Here is a 26839-nt window from a genome sequence, read left to right as displayed (position 1 = left end):
GTAAGGGTGTGTATGTGTGAGTGTCATGGCAGAGAAACAGCACTGTCTTTCAGTGAAGCAGGCACACACTTACTGACTCTCAACACGTTTCCTCTTCTCTTTCCTCCTCTCCATCTGTGGGAACCACCCTGGCCAGTTTAGATGTTTAAGATTTTCAGGGGGAGAGTTTTAGAGGTGTTTTTTCTTGAACAAAAGAACATGGAGCTAAGCTGTAGGTCCTGAAATAGCCAAATGGAACCTTGCCATAGCATCCACTGTGTGACCATGCGTTCCATGAAAATCCAGACCAAGAACAACATCCCCTGACAGCCCACAGCCACCCACAGAGTCAAGGAGTAGTGTTTTGTTATAACTCTGGCTCTAGTGCTCAAATCCAGTCTTGGTGTAGAGGGGTGTCCAAACCTTTCACACCAGGGGCCATCCCATGGAGAAAAGAAGTATGGTCCTGATCATTCATTTCAGATACTAGTAATGATTTTTAAGCACTTAACTGCAGTAAGATGATTGTATCACTATTTAATTGAACTCCTAATGAAAATAGGGATAGAGTCGTGAACTGAAGAATTGCTGTCGGGTCAGGTGTAAGTCTTGTCGTGGAGGTCTGCAGTACATCATGGAGGTGACTGATATTCATCTTGGAGCTCAATCTGCTCTTGTTCAGTGTCATCAGAGAAAATGTTTGTTCACGCGTGAATGTAAAGTCGAAAAAAGTGGTCATCGTCGGGGACTATCATCTCTTTGCATTTCATTACGCTCCAACTGCAGGTCCCCTGAACTCCTTCCACATAAACAAACAAAGCTTCAAGTTTCAAATCAAAAGGGGTCAGAAAGTGATTGATTTCGGACGGAATGCCCCCACAGGTAATCAGAGCAAGGAGGCCAAAGCAGTAGTCATATTTTCCAATTCCCTGGAAGCTGTATTTTTTTAAATACTGGAAGCTTTGAATAGATTTTGAGGCAGTCCACTGAATAAGGAGTTACAATAGGCCAGTTGGTTCTAAAACAAAGGCATAAATAAGAGAAGATCCTTCCTAGATTTCTAGCCTTCTCATACAAGTCTGAGTCTGCTTTATGTATTCCAATACCACCATTTCAGTTTAACCCGCATGTAGCATGAACAAGTTACTCGTAATCCAATTTAAAATCTGCCTGGCAGGTTGTAAATGATGTGACAGAGGAGAAGTCTGATGGATTTATGGACATCGATTACTCGTAAAATAATTATTTATCACATCCATACACATCACAAAAGCCAGAGTGCATACTGTTCTTTAACCTTTACTCGCCTTTCCTCTGTTAATACAGTTATTGATTATAAGAGCTGTAAACTGTTACTATAAACTATACTTATAGTAGCATGCAGACAGCCATACACACCGACACATGGTGATTAACTGGGACTACAGATAGGAGAAAACAATATGATAAATGAACTCATGTGTATCAGCGGAGTTAAATAGGAAGCATGCTGAAATTCCAGAATTTAATTATTTTACTTTGAAAACTATCTATCTGATTGTATGTGGTTTGAATTGCTATCTTTGAAATGTCAAGGTCGGCATTACAAACTGATGGTGTGGAGTTTCAAAAATGTGCCCATTTACCAGTTAATGAGCTGTATCATGGGAACTGTAGGATTTAACTTTTTTTCTGAAGCTTGACCTATATTGGAGTTAAAAAATTGGGATATCCTAGCCTCTTCTGGATTAATTTTGGAGAAAAAATTCAAACCTTTCTCTTGCAAGTCCACTAATGTTGTAGAAGTGCAATATTTCTTGAGTACCCTTTACTTGGAGTATTAGGGCCTCGCCCAAACCATGAAAAACAACCCCAGAGCAAAGATAAATAAACTTTGACCATATTTAGTATCATCTTAATAATACATTCATTATAACACATTTCTCTTTGGTCCTCAGTCCCCAAATCATGACATGAAAAGCAAAAATAAAATAAAATATATATATATATATATAATACAGCAAAACGCTATGCTCTTGGTTAAAAATGTGAAAAAAACAAAAACATAAAGGCTTTGTGCATTAGGTGTCTTCTCAGCCAGTAATTACATTGGAAGTATTTGCCCTGTTTGCTATGATAAATGGGAAGCTGTCAACGTGGTCTGACGACCTATCAAAGACAAAACACGCACTGGCCCTTTAATGACTGGACCGCTCCATTTATATTGAAAGGGGGAGCTGCCTGGCTAACAAGTAGATGCACTCAAATATAATAAAGAAGCAAAGAGTCATGGGGATACATTAAATGAAATCATATTGAAAATCTAGATATCAGAGTGTAAATGCTTACAGCTGGTATAAAATGCAGTAAAGAACCACTATGCTCTCCCGTTTAGCCTCATCTATCTTCTCATCGCAGAGACTGTTGGCTGCTTGCGTCAAGGTAGCCAGCATTAGTGGAATTATAACCGGAAAATACGTGACTTTAACCTTTAAAACAAAAGCATGAACATGATTTTGTTTTTACTTAGGAGGCAACTGATACTGTGTAAAACATATCAGACTACTCATACTTTTTCATACTTTAATTCAAAAGACGATCATATATTTAAAAAAAGATTAGATTTTTTTTAAATGTTGCATACATTTTGGAACTTCATTGAAGGTTTATATTTAATTAAAAGAAAATATCATATTTATAATTTCAGCATATTTGACTGCATCCATATCATTCATTAGAGGCGCACACAGTAGGCTACACATGCTGCATTGAAACTGCAAACAACTTGATCAATATGTTTTGGCACCTTATTATATTTGGTTAAAATTAACATATTATTTTTCTTTTTTCTTTTACATGGAAAATAAATATGGCAGGCTTTATGTCTATTATATTAGCAACCAATTTACAAGTACCACTATACAAACGTCGACAAAGTTATTGTAATCAAGATTTTAAAATATTAGACACCAATTGGCTGTTATTTTGAAAGCTATGACCGGAAGCGCCTGTTTTTTTTTGCCGTGCAGTCTGACAGGGGTGCTGCTGGCTGGGAACAGGATGCTGTCAGGCCGAATAGACGCAGCAACCTAACGGAGAGAAACCGCAGCAGCATCCTTTGTTTTCTGGAGCTGGATATCCAGGTAAGGACGGCTAACTAGCTTGCTTGTGATGCTAACCTTGCTGCCTGTCATTCCTGTAATGACACAAATGTTATTGAAGCCGTTGACGATACGCAAGACCTTTTTTTTTTTCTTCATTTCTAGTCATGTCGAAAATATGGCTATTGTTCGGCATTCTGTCATACAGGCAGCAGCTAAGACACATTCATTTAAAGCAGCATGTGTCAGTTTAGCTGAAGAGGTAGTGTGTGTGTGTGTGTGTGTGTGTGTGTGTGTGTGTGTGTGTGTGTGTGTGTGTGTGTGTGTGTGTGTGTGTGTGTGTGTGTGTGTGTGTGTGTGTGTGTGTGTGTGTTTGGTAGTGTGTTGTAGTTTTGGTGTAACGTTACACAGCTAGCTTCCAGCTCATGAAAACAGAGACATTCCGTGCTGTAATACATCCATGGTCGAGCCGCTGTATCGGTGGGGGTTTGGCATTGCACCACCACCGGCGCGCGCACGCGTGCACGAACGCACGCAGGTGTTGTTAATGTTGCTGCTAATGTCCCGCTCCTGACACGTGCAACCTGCGTTTACCAACTGGTCTGGATAAAGTGGGTTTCGGCTGTGTCATAGCAATCTATGTAGAAGTTGCTTCTCTTGTGTAGGAATGGATCACATTTTCAGGGGTGTTGGACATAACAAGGCTTTAAAGTGCTTTGTTGACTTTTGGCTCCAGTCTTATATAATCCTACTTTTTATTCTTGATGTGACAGTTGTGTTTGTTTGTGGCTGGGTAAAATGTTATAAGTTTCAATATTGGTCCCAATTTGATATAAAATATTATGAAACATATCTTGTGTTGATAACATACTTCATGTAAGCTCTCTGTAGGTGAGTAAAGGTTCACTAAATCCACAGTTTGGTACTACTTTGGTTTTTCTGGTTAAAGTTTGGTAGTTTTTCAAAGAGCAGGAAAAACCAAATAATCAGAATTAGGGCTCGGCCGATGTTTTTTTCAGTGCCAATGCCTGAGATTGATTACCGATATTTGGAACTAATATACATTTACAGTAAAAATATCAATGTTATTGTCAAAAATTCGAATAGGCCTATCACAAGCTCCATAATGAAACATTGTTTAAATGCCTTTAAGTATATGTTGAATTAAATGCTGAAAATTAGAACTTTTTAAAATAAAAAATAAATGACTTTATGTCGTACATCCTTGGACATTGGTCTTCCTGTGCTGACACCTTCTTTACGTGTATTGCAGACTACCTTCCTTGGTGTTGGTTGAGTGTAATACTCCCATACTGCAATTTTAGACGTAATACAACAACTTTCTTCTTCACTGTACAATTCTTTGGTTTATCAGCAAAGTGAACTACGTGAAAGACTGGATTTTCCACTAACGGCAACAAGCGTGACGACTGACTCTTATGAAGGAAACCAACGCGGGTTGTCTGTGTGGCGGAGTCCACATCAGATAGCCTACATCTTGTGTATGAAATGTCTGCATCCTCACTGCGCTGCATTTTTCTAAACTATGACACTATGGTCAAGGGTGTCTTTCCCGCTTCCAGGCCAAAGTTGTATTAAATGTACAGTGTATGTTTCAGTTTGGCCATGAATAAAATGCTGGAGCGTATTTATTTTTCAAATATTAATTTCCACACCGCCTGCTGTTTTGCAGTGCTTTGTTTTTTCAGATTTTATTTAAATCATGGTTATATTACATGTTTACCAGGCTTGAAGTTACAAGGTATAATCATTTACTGTTATTGTAGGTCTTTACTTTTCAATAGCTAAATAAAGATATGTTATTCATATAAATTCATGTACTAATTTATCTCATTTCATCATATAGCACCTATGGCCTACATGAAAGAGCAGTTTATATGTCGACTGTATCCATTGTTGTGTTGGTCATACTATAGATTTGTATATTAATAATACAGAAGATAAGGAATTTTACAATAAATTGTAGCCTGAATTGCAATCGAAATATTATCCTAGGAATTGTTTTCCCATATTGTTAAGCCCTTAGTTGCTGGCGTTCCACGTGTTCTGTAAAATGTGTCATTTTGTAATGCACCTTTCAAGTCAGTGAACACTTTGGGGAAATGATGGAGAGCGCACAGTGTGCATCCAAAACCTTTTAATGGTGCTGAGCATGGCTGGATTAACCTGCTAGTGGGTCCTGGGGCCCTATTAACCTCGCTCCTTCCACACTCTATTCTAAAACAACTACCTGTCTCAGATCAGTGTATTTACAAGCACAAAACTGAAATAATGATTGTTTCAAAAATGTATATGAACACAGGGAAGAGAGGCCTCATGATAATAATTGTATCGGACCCATCTCATCATATAAGGCCTTACCCACTTCATCAGTTAATTGTGCTGTAGTGCTGCATACTTCCAAACAAATGTTCAATGAAATCAGCACAAACCAGTTGACAGACAGTAAGCCTGGAGCTTTTGGAGCCTCAGGAGTTGTGGGGCCCCAGGGCAGTTGCACACTTCCCCAGTCAGTAATCCTGCCATGGTGTCAAGAAACTTGAACCAAATATTGGATCCAGCAGTCTTTATATCGATTTTCCCAGAATTAAGGCAATGCCTATATAAATGATATAAACACTGAACACGTTAAATTAAACAAAAATGTGAAAGCATAAAGAGGTCCTATTTTAAAGCAGATGTTTGCAAAAGTACAGCTTTTTTATGTTTAGTTCAGAAGTTGTGATTGGGTAGTTAACGTTGCACAGTCCAGCCCTTTACCTCATGTTGCAGTTTGTAAAAAACTTCATCAAAGTGAACTCTTTCTGAAACTGTCTGCGCAGTCCATTGAACAAAAGCACCATTTTATCAGTGTTTCCATGTTGTATACACTCAGATGGGAGGGCCTTGACCTTGCATACAGTCTAATCTGTAGATATATATATGGAGTTGGTTAGATGAATTTTGAGGCCCTTCGACCTAGTTATAGAGTCAAGGAAAAGTCATGGAATTTTGCATCAGGGCCACAGTGAGAACCTTGCTGACAGTGCAGCTGCTTCTGTCTGCAGTCTTGATGAGTAATGCTGGATAATTGAGTCTGTACAAATACCAACAGTCAGGGTTTTTCCTGGCTCTGAATTTGAGCTTCAGCATTCGGCCCAGGGCTGCAGTGTCCAGGAACATTCGAGAGGAATTTGATGAGAATATTTGCAATATGGGAGTGGGGGGAGATATATTATTAGTAGGTTAGCACAATTAATTGAATATTAATCGCGATCACGATTGTGGCTTCCCACAATTAAATGAACATGATCGACTGGGATATTGAAGTTCATAGAAAACTCTGCTGCATATCAAATCAAGCTCTTCCTAAACTAACAGCCAGCCAACATGGGGCGATCGAGTTGGTTTTGGCTTCACTTTTGGGGAGCTGTAATGCCGCTGTCCATACACCCTGCAGCGGCAGCATGGGAAAAACTTTCCTGGAGATGCAATGTGATTCAGGTGCAGTCTTATGTTGATGCACAGATGTGTACATCAGCAGAATTGTAGCACAAAATGGAGGTGAAAGCAGTGCTAATTTATAATCAAAATATTTGGTCCCTAATATCAGTGAATAATCATGATTTCAATATTAATCTAAAATAATCGACCTTAATCGTGCAGACTTAATTATTAGTATTGTCACACTTGAGTTGGGTTATGAAGCACACTATGTATAGACTGTCTTTGGGTAGTCCACTGAAATAGATTTTACCCCACCCAAATTATTTCTTTGTTGGAGGTCTGTGTATAAACAGGTGAAATTACAGATTATCAACATGGTTTATGTGCAGTCATTCACAACAACCAACTCTTCACATTGAAAAATCTTTTTCGATTTATAACACAAGCTTGCTCAGGAATTTTCTAGAATCAAGTCAAACAATCAAGTTGTTTTCTAGGGCGATGATCAATTATTCTGTCCCCTTTTGAAGGTACATTTTAAATCATTTCAGAAAACAAGGCAGCTGCACAAGGACATGATGCGTTAATCACACCTGGCACTGACACTATTGTCAATGATGTGTTGATTACTTGAACGATTTAAAAATGGCAAAAAAAAAATTCCAACAATCCAAAACCCAGGAAAGCACAACAATTTCACATTTTAGAAGCTGGTATTCTGCGTAGGTTTTCCTCAGCCTTTAAAACTTTATATACATACATTAACAACTGATTTTGACAGTACTTTTCCTATAACTAAATAAAACAAATAATATTTATCTGTTCAGAAACCTGTTAGTTGAGCCAGTGTTGGGAATCCCTTTTTGACAATTATTTTTTTTAATTCCATGAAGAGATGAGGCTTCCGCTCAGTCAGTTACTTGTTTAACCAACAAACCCAAGTCAGTTTTAATATTATTGCCTAATATCACAGATTTGTACAGCATACAACACTTTCAGACCCTCGGTTTAGATACGGTACCCTAAACCCCTTAATGGAGAGAAGATGTAAGAACTCTCAGGAAGAGCAGCACAGCAGGGATCCCTCTTTCAGGATGGACGGACGGACATGTAATAGATGTTGTGTGTACAGGTGGTGTGAGGTGGTGATGGCCTAGTGGTCTAGAGGTACGCCTTCCAAACAAAGCACAAGAAAGGCCCGGAGTTCAATACCAGGCTGCCACCATTGTACCCCTCAGCAAGTACTTAAACACTTAAAAAAGGGACAGGAGACAAGATAGCTATAGATGCAGAGAAACAAACAAATGCACTATTGTCCTCCTGTTTGTACAGTTGCTAGCTGTTTTAGGAAATTACTGAGCCTTTTTAAAATGAAACTCTATAATTGTGAGCTCTTTTTTGAGATGTGTCTTCAGTAGGAACAATTGTCTTGGGACTGAGACCACAGACAGAGAAGGGAAGTCAAAGTATTGAGAGACGTAGCAACACATTGTTTGGTCTGCACATGAAGTATTTGTTGACAATATGCAATCCTTAATGTGGTTCACTATATGGTGGCACTTGGCTCACTTGGTGCAGTTTGTCTGTCAGTAAATGTGATGAGGGCTTGCATGTGTTGCTCCTTAAGAAACTATGCTGCGCTTATTGTCATATCACTAACTGTTACTGTGAAAGCACAACTTGTTTGTTTGTATTCCATTTCCAGGAAATGTTAAGCGTATATATTGTAAAAAATTCAACCTTCAAGTTGCTCTTTAAACTAAGCTGCACCAGGAAGAAAGAATGCTGCCCACGACATGTAATGTAGCCTACTTAGTCAGATTCAGCTATGTTAGAGAGATGTGAGAAATGTGATGCTATTAGTGAATTTATTGAGTGAATGTTATTGTAGTATTGATCAACTCTACAATCAATTTTGAAGTGATTATACGTTTTGATAAGGCTCCACAGTTTTCCAGGGTTAGTTTTGGGGCCCTAGTGACAGTTAGTGAGTTAGAGAGGCTGTGGTTTGTCATGTAATGTTGCATTGAGTGTGTGGTAGTGTGTAAACATGACGTGACGCCTGTCATAGCATGAAGTAGGAAGAATCCGTTTGGGAACCTCTACATAATGGGAATTGAAGGATCCAGTTTTTTTTGGAGCTTGACCCAAACTCGATTGTGACCATTTTCGTCTATATTTTTTTTAACTGCGATACAAAACCACTCAACCCATGTTTAATTCTCACCTTGTAGATATAGTGTGGATCCGTGGGCATCATAGCCATCACACGCACATGTAGTTAATGTATATGAGAGCTCTACTACTGTCACTTCTACTACTATTTTTACTATCACTGCTACTTAGTTTTAAGGTGACAGTAGCAGTAGTAGAGATATTACAGTATTCTAAGACTATAACAACTCCTACGACTGCTGCTTTTTTAAATGAATCCGTTTGGGGCATTTAGTTTTTTTTTTTTTTATAAACTTGAGAGTGAAGATAGATAAAGGAATTATGTGGAGAGACAGAGGGGAGTGGCATGCAACAAAGATCCTCACCTGCATCAAACCTGTCATTTTGCAATTACAGTAGATGGTATGTGTTTTAACCACAAGGCCATCAGGATGCCCCTGTTGCTGCTTTAAGGTGTGTTCAGACTGTCTATTAGGTCCAAACAGTCAGTGTGCCAACTGTACAGGGGCTGGAAATGCACATATAGATGTGGAGGAAGTATGTGTGTCTGTATCAAGACTGATATCTTATGCTCAAATTCTCTTTGTCCTCTTTCTCATTCTGTAACCCTACATTGTATGAACCTTTGATTGCAGCCTCAGCTGAGATAAACACTTTGAAGATATGGTTCTATCCTGTTTTCTGCTTTTCAAAGAAACATTTCAAAGATTAGACTGTCCCTACCAAGAACACAAAAGTGCCTTTGCTGTCAGAGCTCCTAAAATTCCTAATGACTTGCCTGATAAGATCAGGGCTCCAGACTCATTTCTTTTTATAATAGATTTGTATTTCTTTTGTTTTATTCTGATTTAGTTTGATCTGTTGTGTTAACATGGTATATTAGTGGTAGTATTATATGTAGGCATTGTTTCATGTATGCATGTAAATAAATCCAGCATGAGCTGTTGTAGCCCCATCAACCATGTTGGAGAGACTGTTCTGCATGAGACACCCTGCCTCACTGTCAGCTGAGAGAGTGGGGGTGTGTATGTGGGTAGGGGGGAGTCTTCCAGATGGTTGCCCCAATCAGATTAGAGATGTTAAACCTTTCTACTCTGCCACCCCTGAAAACAAAGGCGAGTGTTCTCATCGGTCTGTTCTACACTGCACTGAAGTGGGGCACCTAATGGTTACAGTAATGCTCCTTCTATGAGATTAATTAATGAACAAATGCTGCAAATAGTCATTGTTAGAGGGTAAGACATGCTACCCCCCCTCTCAGTCTTCAAAGCCACTGGCCTACATTACATGAGGTCAACAGCAGCTCTGCTCGTGTGATCATCGGGGCATTAAGCTTCCATTTCTGTGACTTTAAAGTGGGGCTATGTATCTTCTCAAAGAAAAATAATAAAATGTTCCTCTCACAAATGATTTGTTTAATAGATGAATTCATAGGAAATAAAACACAGTGCATGTCATTACACTGTAGTTTGCTCTTATAACCTTACTTGGTCTGGTATTGCCCATAGCTTCTGTTGGCTGAAGGTAGTGGCTTTACTGTGTCAGTCAGCGATCCCACAGTAATAAGTCCAGAATCATTACTGTCTCTACTGGTTAGTCATTATTCATAACATGTGCTCTAATAATGATTATATGCCCATCAGAAGCATTAAAGCAGGGGTGGGGAACTTTTTTCCTATCCAGGGCCATTTCTTTTTTTTTTTTAAACACCCTTCGAGGGCCATACTAATTATTGAACTCATAACTTCTGCAACTGTTTTTATGACGCAGCCCATTCATTTCACCTTTCTGTTATGCTAAATGCAAAAAAGCAACTTTTTTATCCATGTATCTTTCTGTTTTATCAGAAATCAGAAATCCTTTATTAGTCCCACAACGGGGAAATGTATCTTGTCACAGCAAAAGAACATATGAAGTAAAAAGGCAGTACACAATAATTAAATAGAATAAAAAATAATATAAGTACCAAGTGGTTGATAGAAAATAAAGTGAGTATTGTAAATGACAGTGATAATTGCACAGCAGTGGTGGAACAGTCTGTTCTTGGTGTGGTGGTCTACCTCTCTATCTTTCCATGTTTGTATGTTACTCTGGAGTGAGCTGCTTGTTGGGACAAACTCTGCCGAAGAGCGTTAACTTTATCCAAACGCACTCGTCCTTTCAGCTCGTGCAGTTCGGCATGTTTCATGCAGTAATGACGCTCGAGATTATTTCTCCTGGAAAGTGCGACATTCCACATCCAGCTTTCTCTGTTTTACACTCTCCATGCTGCGTTCGCTGATGTCAATGTCTCTCGTTTAAAATGTAAGTTTTTTGACATGACGTGACCACGTGATGACACGGGCCGTATACGGCCTGGAGGTTCCCCACCCCTGCATTAAAGCATTATCCAAAACTGTCTGATCAACGAGTTAACTATCAGTCAGTAACTTCATGTTCTTGGTAAAAGAAAAGACAGTTTGAACAGGAATCGGACCACAACTAAAATGCAACAGTGTATCTGTCCTTCCCTGGGTCCAGACCAAATGACAACTTTACTGCAGCTCATTTCTCAAGGCCTGTAACTTAGGTTTGAACTGCTTTCCCCCATCATCAAGGTTTAAGAGGACAACCTGGATGAAGTGGAAGAATGGATCTCAAATGGAGAGCATAGGTCAGTTCAAACAAAATCCCCAGTGAATATATCCAAGATCTGTGAAACATTACAACCTGATCCTCGAGCACGATTGACACGTGATGATTTTGAAAGAGAACTCCTGCAGGCCCCTCCTCTTCATTGACCATTGACCTGAATAGGGAATACATGCTCAGTGTGTGAGAGTGCAATTGTACAAATCATCTAGCTTATAAAAAGGCTAATGATGTAAAAGAAAAGCATTACACCACGTTTCAGATCTTTACATGCAAGTAGAAGCAATATCCACAAAGGCAAGTGTGTAAGCTAAAGATGTTGGGCTGTAATTTAAAGGCTACAAGTTAAATTAGAAGTTAGAATGAAGATCCTCTATGAAGCATTAGGACGGACGTCTTTAGAGCCAGTATGGACACGAGGCAGCTTCTAAATGTTATGTTCATCAGTGATTTATCTTTACAAAATAGATTAAGGTCTTGAGCTATGGAAATAGTAAAAGGACAATACAAAAATACCTTGCAAGTGTTGAAGACCTCTAATTAGTACAGCAGTGCAGCTGTTCTAGCTGCTGTGATGTTGTTCTTGACCGGTTACAAAAAGGGTCAACATTCATTGAACAGGATAGACATATTGGATAATATTCATATTGGTCAAGTGCAGCGAAAAAGGAACATGGTAGATTTTGATTGGTGATCCTGTGGAACTCAAGTGTGTCAGTAAAAGGGCAGTTATGTTTTTCCAGCAACGTGATTACTGATTTTCTGAAAACTGGTCTGACATTGAAAACAATTGATCAATATGCGCAATGATTTCCTGTGTTGCTCTTGTGGATACGTGGAGAATAGTTTGCATTTTCATGAAGAAGGTAGCCAGCTTGTACTGCAACTGTTAATCCCTCATTGCTACTGCCTGCTACCGTCTCATTTTCATCTGAAAGCTCTACTGGATCATGTTCAATGTCACTAACCTGGGAAATATTTGGATCATTTCAAACTACAGTGCAGTTTGCTGTTTTCTTCATTTGTGTGCATTATATGTTGAGTAAATATTTGTTTGAAACCTGCAGGCCCTAAATGGACATTGCATCTCTTCCTTCTAAGATGCCCCCTTAGATGAATAAACATGTACCTCTCAACAAATGGCTGCTTCAAAGCGCACACACAGGGCGACGAAATGTCCAATTTATAGTCAAATCATTGGTGTCTCCAGCTACAACTCTTTTCTCTTAATGTCTTCTTGACAAATGTACACAAGTGGTTGCTATACAGGCAAGGTAAAGGTGAAGTTGTGGAATACTGGCCATGGTAGAGTCAGTAATGTCTCAAGAACTGTAAGGCACTAAAAAAGCCACACAATTTATATTTCCACATGATTTTTGACTTTTTTTCATCAACAGAATGAAGATTTCTTAATAATCCCCAAAAGTGGAGAATGTGACTGTCAAATTGAGCCCTGTCTAACTAACGTCATAGCTTGCATTACCGTTAGCTTACATGTCATTTCTGGAACATACTTTCAAGCACATTCTCTCTAAATGGTGTTTGATTGGGTCGCTGCCTCGTTGTGCGTTTTAGATTACTATAACATTAATAAGGTTTTTACGTTAACCCGGGGGAAAAAAAGATTTACTGGCTGGTTTCAAGAGCTCTAATATTAGAAAGCTCTGCAATTTAACATAAAAAAACTTTCAAAAATGTGTTAAAACTTCTCAGCAGCTAACTTCACTCAACAAATGTTTTGGGCAGAAGTCAACAAAGTCTCCCAAATACAAACAGCCACACATTATCACATTTCAGAAGGTAGGAACAATATAAAATAATGATTGTCATTTTAACTTGCAAATGTACTTACACTTTGGGGATGATAAGAATTATTAGGGTTATTATCCTAAACCAAATTTAGCATTATAGCAGGGTTGTTTTTGTAATAATAAAAAAGAAAGTAAATGAAACAAACTAGAATCATATTACCAATACTTAAAATTCCAAACAAATGTAAGTGCATTCAAAACAACGGAGCTATTACTTCAACAATGTACCCTATTCAATTCATGGGAATGAGTCACTCTCATTGGAGGATGAGGATTAAGTTCCTTTATTAAGATGTTAAGATGTTAGGTTTTAAGGTGCAACAATGCTTTCATTACTACTTCACCACTTCCTGCATGTGCTTTACAATAAATGTTTTTTTAATGTGAAGGTGGCAGGAGTTTTCAAAGCCTGTAAATGACCTCAGAAAAGTATTTTTTGCATGAATACATGGGACAGTGAATGCAGCTGAACATGGCTGGGAAAATCCTAACCTCAGAGGAGACGGGTGCTGCTGGATCATGCGCACGCTGATCTTCCAAACAGGGATCACTGAAATGTATGAGTTCATCAGAGCGTGTTAGTGCCATTCATGTGATGAGTTAATAACGTTACATAAGAGTGCTTTTTGTTCAGTGACATCTGCTGTACAGCGAGGGTACTGAGGCCCTGTTTCCAGGGGATTGGATTTCAGGAGAAATGGACTAATGTAAAAGCCCTTATTCTAATCAACATTCAACTGCTGCTGACGACACTGGTTGATATTTTCAGGGTTTTGGTTTGAGCTCCATATGATGATGTCTGAGTTGCAGGGTGCTGCTGATTTTTTGATACCTTTTGATGTCTCTTGGTGATTTACAAATCCAATGAGCAAGACTTCTTTATAACTCTATTGGATTGTTATATCATTTTGCATCAATGTGTTTGTACTTAGATTGTTTTAAGGTATTGATGCATTATAGTGTTTTATTTCATTTAAAAGCATTGTTTATCATAATATGAAATTATATAAACTATGATTACAAACTCTATTTTCATTCTTACCACCAATTTTGTATATATTTTCAAAACTAAGTTTACTAGCACACATTTTTTATTAAAACATTTGCAAAAGTAAACCTACAATATTAATGTCAATTTACAAGCAACATTTATTATATCTAAAGAAATACTAATGATGTAACATTAAGGATTTTGCCGTCAGTAAGAGATTAGACACCAACACGAACACCCCTTAGGCCACACTGCATCCTTTTATGCAATACATCCCTTACCATATTGCTAAATTGGCCTTGCAATGATGCCGTTCAGGCCTGATAAAGGATACACATTTGTGTGTGTGTGTGTGTGTGTGACTGTGTGTGTGACTGTGTGTGTGACTGTGTGACTGGATTGAGTCCACAGAGTCTATCTGTGATTCTCAAAACCCGTCCTGGATTAACCTTTGTGTCGCCTCTGATCTGGTTAGCAGTACTTCTGTCGCAGTGCAGTTAGTACTACCACTAACCCTCAGGACTAAACAACAAATATGACAAATAAAAATTTAAAACACAAACTACTATATTTTATTTACACTTATTGTAAATGTATATTTGATACACAAATATTATTTACAATATATATATTTACATTACTCAAGTTCAGGACTTGGGACTTGACTCAACGCTTGCCTGTGACTTGCAAAACAATGACTTGGTCCCACTTCTGGCAATCGGTCTTCAGTCCGTTACATCCAATTTATAGGATGTTCTAAATGTTGTATCAGAGGCTTTTCAACAGAATACAGTATTGAAAACATTGAAGAGGCTTAATTTTTACCTCTGGATGGCATAGTTACTATACTATACTGAGAGCTACTGACACCAGTGCCCAGTGTTCATCTTTTCGTTATTATCTTAACTAACTCTAACACCTACAATTCTGCTTAGCGATCATAGGGCAGTGGTTATCAACTTGGTAAATCAACCAAGGGTTTCCCAGTCTGGCTATGAGTGGGTTCACATACAGGGAAGGTGTTTACAGCAGAGTGGCATATTTTACAAACAAAGAGCAAACTAATATCATTAGAAAAATACGAAGAAGTTGAACACATAATCTAGGTTTGAAGCAACACAGGTGTAGCTGCAAAATGCAGGAAGGACAGCTGGCAACAACCGCCGAATGTGAATGCATAAATTAACAAGCTTATAATAGCTATCACTGCCCCATCTAGGGCACAAGTAGACTCCAATTACAATTGTGTATTCCAACTTAAGGTGTTGTTTGGAAAGTATTTCTATAAAATAGAATAAAATAATATAAGATACTTCATTCAACCTTGAGGAAATTGTGACTTGTATGACTATATAGTAGGCTAAGTAGGCTTACTTTCATATCTTGTAATCACCCACAGCATACATAAAAGTAGCCGGAGCAAAGTAACGCAAAGCAATGTATTCAGTCTGCAGCACTGACACGACTCTGACAGGATGCACAGCGACAAAGACCAAGAGATATGTATGTAAATATACAGTCAAGCCAGAAAGTCTGCACACCCCTTTCACCTTCTCCATGTTTTATTACGTTACAGACTTATTCTACAATAGATAGTTCATATTCTGTCTACACAAAATAGCCCATAATGACAGTGAAAACAGCTCAGAAACAAGGTTGTGTCAAGGCATAGATCTGGAGAAGGGTATAGAAACATTGATGCAGCTTTACAGGTCCCAAAGCTCACAGTGGCCACCATCATTCGTAAATGGAAGAAGTTTGGAACCACCCAGAATCTTCCTAGATCTGGCCGCCCCACCAAACTGAGCAATCGGGGAAGACTAGTCTTGGTCAGGGAGGTGACCAAGAACCCGAGGGTCACTCTGACAGAGCTCCAGCGTATCCTTGAGGAGATGGGAGAACCTTTCAGAAGATCAACCATCCAGGCAGCACTCCACCAATCAGGCCTTTATGGTAGTGTGGCCAGATGGAAGCCCCTCAGTAAAAGGCTCATGACACTCCGCTTGGAGTTTGCCAAAAGACACCTAAAGGACTCTCAGACCATGAGAAACAAACTTCTCTGGTCTGATGAAACCAAAATAGACATTTTTGGCCTGAATGCCAAGCCTTACCTCTGGAGGAAACCAGGCACCGCTCATCACCGGGATAATACCATCCCTACAGTGAAGCATGGCGGTGGCAGCATCATGATGTGGGGATGTCTTTCAGCAGTGGAAACGGGGCGACTAGTCCTGATAGAGGGAAAGATGAATGCAGCTAAGTACACTGAGACTCAGACTGGGGCGAAGGTTCACCTTCCAACATGACAACGACCCGACAACGAGAAAGTCTGTGAATGTCCTTGAGTGGCCCAGCCAGAGCCCAGACCTGAATCCAATTGAACATCTGTGGAAAGAGCTAAAAGTGGCTGTGTACCGAAGCTCCCCATCCAACCTGACGGGGCTCTCCAGAAGCAATTGTGCCAAGCTCGTAGCTTCTTTCCCAAGACGCCTTGAAGCTGTAATCGCTGCCAAAGGTGCATCAACTAAGTATTAGTCTAAGGGTGTGTACAGATATGTAACCCCTAAATAACCTATTGTTGTCTAAAGAAATTAATTGCATATTTTCTAAAAACCTGTTTTCACTTCGTCGTTATCGTCTATTGTGTGAAGATATTTGAGGCAAAAAATGAACTTAATCTATTGTAGAATAAGTCTGTAACGTAATAAAACGTGGAGGTGAAAGGGCTGTGCAGACTTTCCAGCTTGACTGTATATACACACTGAAGGGTTCCATCTTTGTCACCTTTTTCACCCCTGATGAGTTTGCCTGCCTGAATACATTCCTGGTAGATTACTTGAACATAAACTTGAAAATAAAATGATCCTTGTTTGCTTTTTGCAGGGATTAGTCTCAGAACTGATCTTGGCACTGCTTCCTCTGGCATTCCAGCTAGCATCATGCAACCCCGAAGCACGCCATGAGCCTAAATACCAAACTGCTTCTTCAGGCCTACTCTTCTCTCTTCCTTATCCTTTTCTCTAGAGATGTCAGCCTTTGTCTTTCCTAAAAAGAGTAAGCTGTGCCAATGTCAGATCAGAAACTAATCCCCAGCATGGTAGAGACAATCTTGTCACAATACCTCTAAAATAGTTTCAAAGATGTTTACTGAGCCTTTTTATTTCTAAAAACAGTGACTGGGTTCCATAAGGCGGGCTGGTGAAAGCTGTCCTTGACTCCTATGGTGATTAAAGCAGCAGAGTAAATCTGTCCGTAAGATGTGATCTGCAGCCCTGTGGTAAACTCATTAGCTCGGGCAGGCGTCAGCTTTGCTCTTGTGTTTCTTACCTTAGCCAGGGCTTCAGGGATGCTCCTCATGGGACTTCTCTCTGACAGTCATCTTGGATTTCTAAGGAATATTATCAAAATCCAGCTTTTCTTCTATCAATTTCTTGAAGTCAAAGTGTAAAGCCATGCATGCTTGTATATAAATGTCCTGCTGATGTATGAATGCTAGACTAACTTTTAACTTATTGTGAGGCACGGCGGACCTGTTGTTCAGTGTTCCAGGAACTGCTCTTAAGGTAAGTCAGCCTGTTTGAATGTAGTTTGTAGATGTTCGATGTTCTCCAGACTTCTTATGAAACCTTTCTAATGAAAGTAAGTGAATGAAGCGGAAGCACACGTCAGTTTGGAAAGCAAGTCTTGGTTAGAATGTATCATGAAGAGCTGATTGTGCAGGTTTCTCATTCCAGACAAGCACTACAGTATTTACAGTGATTTCATTGATCAAGAATAGGTGAAGCTCATCATTGTCCCACCGTGATTTATTCTGCTGATTGATTGTTGGACCAACCGAGTCATTAGGTGTCATGGGGGTATTTAATGAAAGTAAACGTGTCTGAGAAGCATGTTTGAACTGTACCAGTTGAATTAAGAAGCAATCTACACTTACGGTAAAGACTTGTGTGTCTGACTACAATCTTCAGCTGTTGGGACGAAGCAGGTTAAATGATTTCTCTGGTGTTGATTTTCCACATGGGAATAGAAAAGGTTAGTGGAATGATCTGCTTTTGTCATCTCACATTTTGTCTTGGGGCTACGGATTCAAACCAGATGGCTGAGTTTCCACTTAGACGCTGTTTATAAAGGTTTGGGGGTAATTCAGTGGTATTTATCTTTTTTTGTATTTCCAAAGATTCCTAGGTAAGGATAGAAGGAAAGCTTTCTGTCGGTTGTCTCTGTATTCTGCTGTCAAGTAGTGGTGTGGGATCGATTCTTTGGGCAACAATACGGTATTTGCTGATATCACAAAGTCTGCCACGATTTTGATTTGATTCGATTAAGTTGCCTGCGATCATACACCACACACCCCAGCGCGTTCACTTCGCTCTGCGTCGACCAATCGGCTCGCCTCTCCCTCACTACGAGTGGGACCCAGATTTCCCTCAAACAAAACCCGCCTGTTTGCTGTCCTGGCTCCAAAATGGTGGAACGACCTCCCCATTGATCAGGTCAGCAGACAGTCTTCACATCTTCCGTCACAGACTGAACACTCACCTGTTTCGGCTGCACCTCGGTGAATGAAGAAAACTAAATAACTGTTCTTTGTATGTTGCACTTGTATTGGTTTGGCTTATTTATAGCTAAAAGTTGCATTTGTATTCTATCGTTTCTGTATGTTGCACTTCAAACTGGCTATTTGAAGACAGTGTTCACTTATACGATTGTACCTATTTGAAGCTAATGTACTTACAAGATTCTTGCTGTTCGGAGTTGTATCCTCATGATTGTTTGCACTTTGTGTACGTCGCTTTGGACAAAAGCGTCAGCTAAATGAACTGTGATGTAATATGAAACGATATCATATGCCCGTATAACACAATCGGTTACAATAAGTGCAAACAATATATCAACTCACAAAAACCAACTGACTTCACAATTTTATTACTGGGATCTTCAAGACATTGAAATGAAAAACAATATATTTTTAATAAAAAATAATATTAATTAAAATAGACCTTGTTGTCAAAGCTGGTGTGCAGCTTGTCACTAAAATGAGAATATCTGGTCCACCTTAAAGGTCAGGACTCACTTAAGGTGTTAAGTGAGCCTGGGCCAGTCCGCCCACTTTAACATCCTTGCAGCTGGCAGAGACAGTTCAGAGATATTTGATGACCTTTATGGCAGTAATATAAAAAATAAATTTAAAAAATCATATCCTATAGGAAACACAGTAAGATCAAATTGACACTTGATTGAAACTGAAACATGGTCAGTTCACACAGTAATACTCAAAAAATAGAAAACAGTATGGGCATCTGATCTCTGGGTGTTTTCAGACGTGGCCCAAATTGTCAATAAGTCAATTAAGAAAAAAATCTATATTAATATGATTGATTAATTATCTCAGTTCTCTTTCACACTCTGATTCCTGTTTCTCAATTGTGAGGATTTGCCGCTTTTCTTAAACATATGTGATCGTAAACTATGATTTGGACTGTTGGTCACACGAAGCAAGACTTTTGAAAATGTCACATTGGGCTGTTGGGAATTTAGATTGAAGTATTAACATTCCAGTAATGAGATATGTCATTATTCCACTGTATAATGAAATGTGTCTTATCCCTGCATTTCTTCTCCTGCAGAACATTTAGACCCTGAAAAACAATAATTACCAGCTTTTTGTTTCTTTATTTGAATGATTGAGCTCTTTAGAAGCTACCATGGCTTAGGTAATGTTAAGAAATATAATTACTTCCAATGTAGTATAGTTACACTGGACACACTGTATGTAGGCAATGAAGCTAAACCATAACTATCATATTATGTGGACCAGATCACATTCATAATAACACGATTATCAGTAAACCTTAACAATTGGTGTTACCTTAATAAATATATAAATACGTTTTCCATATTTGTTCTGGTATTTAGTTATTTATTTGTCTATTTTACTGTGCCGCCGTATGTTTCCCTTCATCCTCTGCCTCTCTCACTCTGTTATTAAAAGACTGACTTGCTCCTCTCTGCCTCAGTGGGGATCTCGGTTATATGAAAATGTAATAATAATGCTGATACCACAAACACGCATACATACATACGCACACACACACACACCCACAGCCCTTTTACTCTGCCTAGAAGAGCTGAAAGCCTGTAATAAGATTAGAAAACGGTAGAACAAACTGGAGAGGTGAGAGAGGGGTGGAACATACAGTAAGACACCACAGCTAATGGTTATTCTGCTGGCTGGGATTACAGACACACTATCTGTAGATTGTTCACTTAGGGTACTGATTGACAAATATATTCAGAATTGATACAACAGCCCTACTTGGCTAAATGTATACAAAAAACTAATAATATCCTGTCTATTGAACAATTCATCGAAAATCAATATAGATTTGACACAATTTGATTTGACAAGTAACTATCACTTATCTGTGGCAGAGCCGCTGTATGATGTAACAATGAATATCACTTATCAACAATACAAAGAGACCCAAAACGACACCTGTCAGAGGTTTGTGCGACGGGGGGGCTGGTGCGTAGTTCACTCCTCTCCTTTCCTCCGCTCTGTCTCTGACTGTGAGAATTTCTGGGGGCGCGGGGGTTCCGTTGGGGGAATATATATGTATATTTGTTTTGACAGTGCGCAATCTACCCGCACTACACTCGCGATCGACCTTTTGGACACCCCTGGTCTATGGCATAAAGTGCTCTGTGGGACAGCTCTGGGACTGGTTACATGACGGATACATGATAACATGATTAATAAATATATCCTCTGTGTAGCACTTCTTTTATCTATATGACAGCAGTTTGAAGTGATGCACTATTTTCTTATTTTCTACAATCTATTTCTGCTCACTTTTCTCTATGCTTAATGTATGGTTACATTGTCTTTAATAAAACTATTGCAGTGCACGTTCAGGATGTGTTCTCGGGGGGTAAACTGACCCACTCGACCTCTCAGTGACGTTGTGACCACCTTTTCTTTGTCTAGGTAGCATGTTTGATATACACTCCAGATATAACACATATTTCTAATCAAAACATAGGATAAGAAAGATCTATGCTCATCATAATACTGATGCTCAGTAACTGTTCAGGCAGAGAGTGGTACTGCAGCACAGGAGACGGCTAATGAATTCAGATGAAGGTATGTGAGAAGCTGATGAGGGAAAATCGGGAAAACACCACAGTAATATAAATAGAGAGGCTTGGATTAATCTGCAGCATGTTTGGGAATAAATGAGCATATATAATTGTTAGAAAAATATTTCTAATAACACCACGAAGTCAGGATCCAATTCAAATAAAAGGGTTTAATCTATATTCTTGCAAGAAGAAGCCAAGTTTTTATTTCATACAATGAATGATCAAAACTCACACATAATACAGGTGTGTAAAGTCTGCTGTGCTGCTCAGAGAAGCAACTCTCCCAGCCTCCGTATTTATACCTATTCAAAGGACAGGAAGCCATGAAGAGCTTCCAGGTCAGTTTTCCTTTGTTCTACAACATGGGGGGTTACAGAAGACACAGATGTAATAATCAACTTAGGTCCCAAACGTGCTAATTCACTAGACTCCGCTATCAGACGTGCTAATTCACTAGACTGAGGAACTGTTCTTAGAAAGAGCAGTTCACCTCCTGTCCCCTGCTGTGCTTTACACTCAGTATTACACTCAGTATAATAATCAGTATTTCCTGTATTTTCCTATCACTAATAGATTTGTGTATATTCCTCACTTTCCCCCTGATGGTCTCTCGCTGCTGCACGGCTGCTCCGGCCACCTGTAGCCTACTGTAACTTGTTTTACACACACACACAGGCACGCTATTTTGTGAAAGGAAACATAGAGATTTAGATATAGTTTCTGCTAGCGGAAGTAGCCGCCAAGTTTTCACAGTTATCTACAGAATCGCTTATCCACATAACTTCATGCAGAGCACTGCACTCCCTCGGATCCTCAGCAACACACATGCCAAGCGTGAAGTATATCGGCCCAAGGGTTGGCGAGATAATCTATACTCAGACACACACACACATGTGTGCATGCATGCATTTATGTTGTCCTCCTCACTAAGTTTATATTTGGTAGATCTAACCTTTACTATGCCACACCAGGTGGCCATCGCACACACACCTAACACACATGCCCTGTCAGTCTTAGAAGTACTGTGCATATTTGTAATAGCACTTGATTCACTTGGATTTGGATGTTTAATATGATTGTAAAATGTATTATTAACAACACTAGTTGTACTGGTTTTCTATGTATTGCCTGTACCATTGTAGGGGCGTAGTTTGGTACCTCACGATGCATGTTCAGCTTGATTAGAATATTTTGGGAGAAATAGCAGTGTTGGTATCCATCACAAGGGTTGAACCCTGTTGGTGGTTCACGTTGGGCTCCTGCTCTGGAGCAGCCTGTCCACCTCAGTGCCTGCTGAGAATGTGTGGGAGGAGGACGGGGGAGGGACAGATTAGCAGAGGAACAGACGAAGGTGAGTTGATGGGAGGTTAAGAAGGGATAGAGAGTGTGTGTGTGTGTGTGTGTGTGTGTGTGTGTGTGTGTGTGTGTGTGTGTGTGTGTGTGTGTGTGTGTGTGTGTGTGTGTGTGTGTGTGTGTGTGTGTGTGTGTGTGTATGTGTCAATAGGGATTTAATTGAATGCAAGCAATGAGCAAAGTTTGCAGGTGTCTTCTTCTGCGTTGAGGCAATACTGTGGTGGTGCCAACTCACACAGCAGGGAACCTGGGAGTGACCCTGGATAACAAACGGTTGTTCTCTGCAAACATATGCCACATTTCTACTGCATGGTACGGCATGGCTCTACTCAACTCGACTCGCTCTTTTTTAGGTTTCCGATTAACAAATGTTTTTGGTACCACCTTGGTCGAGGTTCCAAACGAGTTGAGCCGATATTAAACGGTGAAGATAAAACACTGATTGGTCGGACAGAATAGTCCCCAGCACAGGACATGCACAAACTCACAATTTTTAATGAGCCAAGCTACTTTCCATAGTGACCACACATGTGTTATTCACTCAACGCAGCTTTCCCACAAAACTATAATTTTGAACAGACAGACAAGTTGGTAGCTAGCTGAGCGACATGTGCCACCGGCACATTCAATTGACACAAATGTCCACAATCTAGTGTCACTGTGGTGGAAGGAGATCCCACCAAAGACAGTGTCAGCATCTTCCACCTTTTTAGACCATAGCTAGACATGCCATGCTTGCACTTATTCATGTCTCACTTGAACAAGCTCTGAGTTGTTTCTTTGGAAGAGATGAACTTATTATTTATGACAACATTTAGCTCTTGTTGCTGTGGACAAAAGTGTCTTTTTTTTCCTAATACAAAATGCTATGTTTGCTATTTCAGGAATCTCCTCAAACTCAGCTTTCTTTGTAGTGAGTCTCTTCTCTCGCATTCTATACATCCTGTCTCCCTTGGTAGGAATAATATACCACAACCGCCCCCCCACCTTAACCCCTACAGTCTAATATCTCACCATAATAGTTACAAACACTTGTAACAAAATCATTGAGTGTTTCTTTAAAGATGCTGTTTAATAAGACACAGCAATGAAAGGGACACAAGGGAGGGAAGAAAGGGGTTGAATAACAGCAGCTAGTCCAGAACTCTGTGTTCTATAGGACCAGATACACACATGTGATGTAACGTGTGTGTTTAATACTGCGGAGTCAGGCTGGAGGAGCTGGACTTCCATTATCACTGAGCTGGAAAAGCCCCCGTCACACACGCATGCACACACACACACACACACACAGTTCAGACATCTGCTGTTTTCCCATGTTCTGTTGACTGTGACTCTTACAAGCTGAGCACTGTCACAAATGGTTTTAAAGCCTAAACATCTGGTGTTGTATTCACAAACATTCTTAGTATACTGTGAAAGATCTCTAACTTAGCCTGAAGAGATTGTAGGAAGGAGTCCTAACTTAGGCATGCTCTGATCTTAGAGAGGTGTGGCTGTTCGGTATGATGCATTCTATTAAAAAGGTGTGGATTAGTTAATCAACAATAAAAAGCACCCTTAGTGATAATGGGCATACGATGGACAGTGATAGCTCTATAAAATCACGGTGTAGTTATGAATACTATTTTATATAAAGAATATGAACACATTCTAAGCCATTCTTTAAAAGCAGCCTACGACATGTTTGAAAACACAGGCCTACTTACACAGTAGCCTGTTCATATGCTGATAGTTGTTACATTTATTTGTCTATGTTTTTTGACCATGCTGGGGATTTCAGTACTTAATCAATGCCAAATATCTTAGTGTTGTGATCACTTTCATTTCCGCCGTTATCGCATTGGATGTGAGAATCTCTAATGAGATCGAACAAAATCATTATCCCTGCACAACTCCACATTAAGTCCTCCTCCCTACTCCCAGTGTTTCACCTTGACATCTGTTTTTGGCTTTGTGAATAACACGTCTCCAGCTAACTTAAGATGCACTGAAATTAATCATTTTATCCAATAAACACTTTCCATTTTGTTTCCCCTCACATTTCTCTATGTAAATATAGAGGGTATGTATGTCACCATGGTCACTTCCCTCTCTGTGGATAACCATTGAGTATTTAAAGGGGACTACTGCTGACATTATAAAGAGTTTGCTGAATCGATAGATCAGGGGAAAAATCTGCGGAAGATTAAAGAATTTAAAGCAGAGAGTGTTGCTGACTTTATGGTGTGTAGTTTATGTTTTTCTACTTACGAATGTACAGTAGTAGAACCTGTTTGTGTGTTTCTGCTGTGTAGCTGGCAGGTCATTTGGTGGGACTCCAGCTCCCACTGAGTGACCATCTGCACCACTGAGCTCCTACATACACAGGCACTACAGTGAGTCATTAATGTAGAACCAATCAGGGCCAAGTTGGGAAGTCAGCTGATTAAAAAAAAATGGATTTGATGAAGATTAGAACCAGGAAAAGCTACACAATGAATACAACTGGATGGAAAACCAGTCCATGAGTGAAACAAGGGCAGAACCAGAAATGACTGGAGAATGAGTAGAAGCAGTCAGAGGTTGACACTGACTGCCGTAAGCACTTTGTTTAGTCTTAGTATTTCAGTTGTTTGGGTTGACGAGGGAATATCAATATCAATATTGTTGGTTTGCAAGTAGTCCCGAGGTCCAGTAGCCCAAGGTTTCAGCGCTGCTACCACTATTTCAAAAGGACACAATAAGTCATCTCATCATGTCACTTTGTGGCGACATGAAGGCGTTGCCATGATTTATGATAGCAACAGGTATCTAAAGGCACAATGGCCTCATTCACCGATCGTTTATAAAAAATAAATTTCTAGTTAAAACCCACTTTTTTCACCTAGATCCTGACATTCACCAATGTTTTCATATTTGGGATTTGTTCTCGGGTAAGAACAGAATCTACTCACACTTGAGTGCTGACATGTTTGTGAAAAATATATAGTTATTGCCTTCAATTCTACAGTTGTATAATATAAGATTTGAATTATAATAATATATTTTTTAACTATTTTCCTTATAGTGATCATGGTTACAGTGATCAGCTGCTGATATGGATCAAAAAGCTTTAAATAGAATAATTCTTATGCAAATTCTGTTTAAAGGTTCAATATGTAAGATCTGCCAGAATATAAACTTAAAACATTAAAACAAAACATTATGAACAGAGTGTGAAGATGAACAGTGATGACGTTATGTTAAACACGTCTCTGTGTTGTGTTGCAGAGATATCTACTGAAGTTAGCATGCTAACAGCTAGCTGCGCTCCGTCCAGTCTGTAATACCACTTGTTCCTCTAGAGGTGATAGTGAGTCAGTTTTTCATGTTTCATGCTGCTGTACAGGAATAAGCTTTAATTTCATTAAACCAATCACAGTCGTCTTGGCACAGGATGCAGCATTGGTGCCTCTGCAAAACCTTAACAGGCAGATGGCAGAAGGGGAAAGAATGCCATGTGAAATACCATTGTCTACATCCAGTGAGTCAGACTATATATATATATTCAGAGATCCTCGCAGCCCTCTGCCTGTGTTTTCTCTTCAGGAGGTTTATAGGCGTCAACCTCTATAAATACTTAGCAACCAGGTGCCAGATTGCAATTATGCATCCAAGAGAAAGCTTTGAAAATGGCGGACACAGCATAGAAAAAATGCAAACATAGCGTGGCAAAACGCCAAGTGGACAAAGCTCCTTTCAAAAGAGAGTGGATCTGTGTGAGGCCTTCACACGCTGCTGAGCCAGAGAGGAGGGGCCAAAACTTAAATGTTGTGTTTTCTAAATGCAGCCATCTAGTCCTATTCATTGTTCCTTTAAAAAGTTTTTCAAATTCATAAATCAGATTGTATATTGCATCTTCAAATAACACATATTTAATCAATGTGTGAAATGTCAGGGACAGCTGTGGTATATTATTGCTCCAAACATGGCTGAGATATAAAAAGTGGTTATGGATGCTTGATCTTTGGTGCAGATGTAGAAGAAGTCATGACAGACAGGATCACTTCTTCAGGTTGCCATGAAGCAGGCCTGGTTCACTCTTCACTCACTTGCGTATACTTCTCCTGTATTCTTTTTCTTTTGGAAATATTGTTCGTTTCTAGAATGATTTCAACTTTAGGAACACTGCCAGCACTAGGGATGTACCAACTGCTGCTGGCTCTGTTGTTGAATACGTGTAATCATTTTAATCATTAGAGACTTTG

General features: G+C 39.4%; 1 protein-coding gene across 2 annotated transcripts in view; it reads left to right on the top strand.

Annotated features, from left to right (window-relative positions):
* Positions 1-2987: 2987 nt before the first annotated feature.
* fam110b (family with sequence similarity 110 member B) overlaps positions 2988-26839 on the top strand; it is a 39661-nt gene continuing 15809 nt past the window's right edge. The window contains exon 1 of one of the 2 annotated variants that reach the window (XM_029453263.1): positions 2988-3101. The gene's annotated coding sequence lies outside the window, so the exon portion shown is untranslated. The remainder of the gene's footprint in view (positions 3102-26839) is intronic. The other variant, XM_029453264.1, reaches the window with a different exon arrangement.

The sequence above is a fragment of the Cottoperca gobio genome, chromosome 17 (assembly GCF_900634415.1).
Source record: "Cottoperca gobio chromosome 17, fCotGob3.1, whole genome shotgun sequence".
Classification (NCBI taxonomy): domain Eukaryota; kingdom Metazoa; phylum Chordata; class Actinopteri; order Perciformes; family Bovichtidae; genus Cottoperca; species Cottoperca gobio.
The sequence above is the reverse complement of the archived record's forward strand: the minus strand, read 5'-3'. Positions and strand labels throughout refer to the sequence as shown.